The sequence below is a fragment of the Phodopus roborovskii genome, unplaced genomic scaffold, assembly GCF_943737965.1.
Source record: "Phodopus roborovskii unplaced genomic scaffold, PHOROB, whole genome shotgun sequence".
NCBI lineage: Eukaryota > Metazoa > Chordata > Mammalia > Rodentia > Cricetidae > Phodopus > Phodopus roborovskii.
Genome location: NW_026126682.1, coordinates 6474215 through 6476712, shown reverse-complemented (window position 1 = coordinate 6476712; position 2498 = coordinate 6474215). Strand labels below are relative to the sequence as shown.

At 37.1% G+C, this 2498-nt stretch overlaps 1 pseudogene; it reads left to right on the top strand.

The window, feature by feature from the left end:
- Positions 1-1077: 1077 nt before the first annotated feature.
- Positions 1078-2264, top strand: LOC127214188 (eukaryotic translation initiation factor 2 subunit 1-like; annotated as a pseudogene).
- The last annotated feature ends 234 nt before the right edge of the window (positions 2265-2498 follow it).

The following is a 2498-nucleotide window of genomic DNA, read 5'->3' as shown; positions in this document are numbered from 1 at the left end:
GGAGGGTTGGCCTCCGACAGCAGCTTTTGTGTCTCCTTAATTTTGGCGGACTCTTTCATTAGCTGTTATCTAGACAGGCATTTCCACTTGGTCGACATCTATTGCCTAGTTTATCTAGGCTTTCATTAGGCTTGGTTGACCTGAATTGGCTCTGTTCTCTGACTTTTATTCACACTGGCTCCCAGGAGTCCCCCTGTCAGTTCATGCTGCAGGGAGGCATTCATTTTGTTCTTGGCTGAGTTTCCCATGTGGAGTTATGGTTGAGTGTTGGACTCTTCTGATGACAATGCCAACTCTACATCTTTATCTATTCAGTTACCCTTCACTTCGGTCCAACAAATGTTTTACCTTTTATTTACTGGTGATTACATCACTTTATAGTGGGAGAAATCTTTTTTTTTTAAATTAAACTTCAGTATTGAAATAAATAACTTACTATTGTAACTAGTTAAATCCCTATATTATCTGGCTTCATTTACACACAACAAATTTAGTATTATTTCTATCTAGTTTTTTTTACAATGTAAATAGTGCTATTTTTTGAGAATAAAAATTTTATCTCTCTATAAAATATATAATTTTAAAGTTATTAATTTTGCACTGAGATATCTATATGAAAGTTCTATCTGTCTGTCTGTCTGTCTACCTGTCTGTCATCTATCTATCTAACTTCTATCTGTTATGGTTTTATTCCACTTACTAAAATTTATCATGAGACTGCTTTGGTTTCAACTTCAATCTCTTAATTTCAGTTTATGGAATGATTGAAAGTATTGATTAAATTTGAGTACTAATCATATAACAGTGAATAATTGGGCTTGGTTAGTCACTCTTATATTCACTCTCTATTTTCTTATTATTAAGATGGGGAAAAGTATTCTTTTTTAATAGTGGAAATTTGAAAGTTATGAGTAAAAATAATAGTATTATGCTTTATTAATAAAAATTCTATGCAAATATTTAATATTATCCTTTTTTGGAGACAAATAAAATAATTCCAAGTTTTATGTTTTTAAATACTTCTTAGAAACAACCAATAGGGAGGAGCTTTGGCGTCTGGTCCTGGTGTACCGAGTTTCTTCTTTGCTGTTGAAGAGCACGGCATGGGACCCTAGTTCGGGATTCACACATACACCGCAGAATGCCGGATCTAAGTTGTAGATTTTATCAACACAAATTCCCTGAGGTGGAAGATGTAGTGTTGGTGAATGTAAGATCCATTGCTGAGATGGGAGCCTATGTCAGCTTGTTGGAATACAATAACATTGAAGGTATGATTCTTCTTAGTGAATTACCCAGACGACATATCCGTTCTATAAACAAACTGATCCGCATTGGCAGAAATGAATGTGTAGTTGTCATTAGAGTGGACAAAGAAAAAGGCTATATTGATTTGTCAAAAAGAAGAGTTTTTCCAGAGGAAGCAATCAAATGTGAAGACAAATTCACAACGTCCAAAACTGTTTATAGCATTCTTCGCCATGTTGCTGAGGTATTAGAATATACCAAGGATGAGCAACTGGAAAGCCTGTTCCAGAGGACTGCCTGTGTCTTTGATGACAAATATAAGAAACCTGGATATGGTGCTTATGATGCCTTTAAGCATGCAGTCTCAGACCTGTCTATCTTGGATAGTTTAGATTTGAATGAAAATGAAAGAGAAGTACTCATTAACAATATCAATAGGCGTTTGACACCACAAGCTGTCAAAATTCGAGCAGATATTGAAGTAGCTTGCTATGGTTATGAAGGAATTGATGCTGTAAAGGAAGCCCTGAGAGGTTTGAATTGTTCTACAGAAACTATGCCCATCAAGATTAACCTAATAGCTCCACCCAGGTAAGTGATGACAACAACGACGCTAGAGAGAACAGAAGGTCTCTCTGTTCTCAATCAGGCTATGGCAGTCATCAAAAAGAAGACTGAGGAGAAGAGGGGTGTGTTCAATGTTCAGATGGAGCCCAGAGTGGTCACAGATGCAGATGAGACTGAACTCACAAGACAGACAGGACAGCTGGAGAGAGAAAATGCAGAAGTGGTCGGAGATGATGATACAGAAGAGATGGAAGCCAAAGCTGAAGATTAGCCTTGTGGAAACAGCCTAGTTTCAGGAATACGAAGCAGCCCTTCCTGGCTGTAAGCCCAAGACTTGAAAGTTTTCCAGTATTGAAAACTTCAAAGCTGAATATTCTTATTTCCAAGTATTTAAGTATTCAACAAACCAAAATCTAAATGCCCTCCTTCATGTCAGCTGTTTTCACACAGAAGCACCTCGAGCATTTTCAATGGAGTGGCTTGATTTGACCAGAGACAAATCTTCAGAGCAGTCCTAAAATTGGGCTCTCGGTTTCCATTTCTGATGTTCATGGATTGGCACTCTTATGGTTCAAGGCCTCCATGAAATTTACCAGGGACACCCAACACAAACAGTCCCAACCTTTCTATACAAAATGTATTCAAGCAAGCATCAAATAAATTTCTGGGATATTAAAACAAAA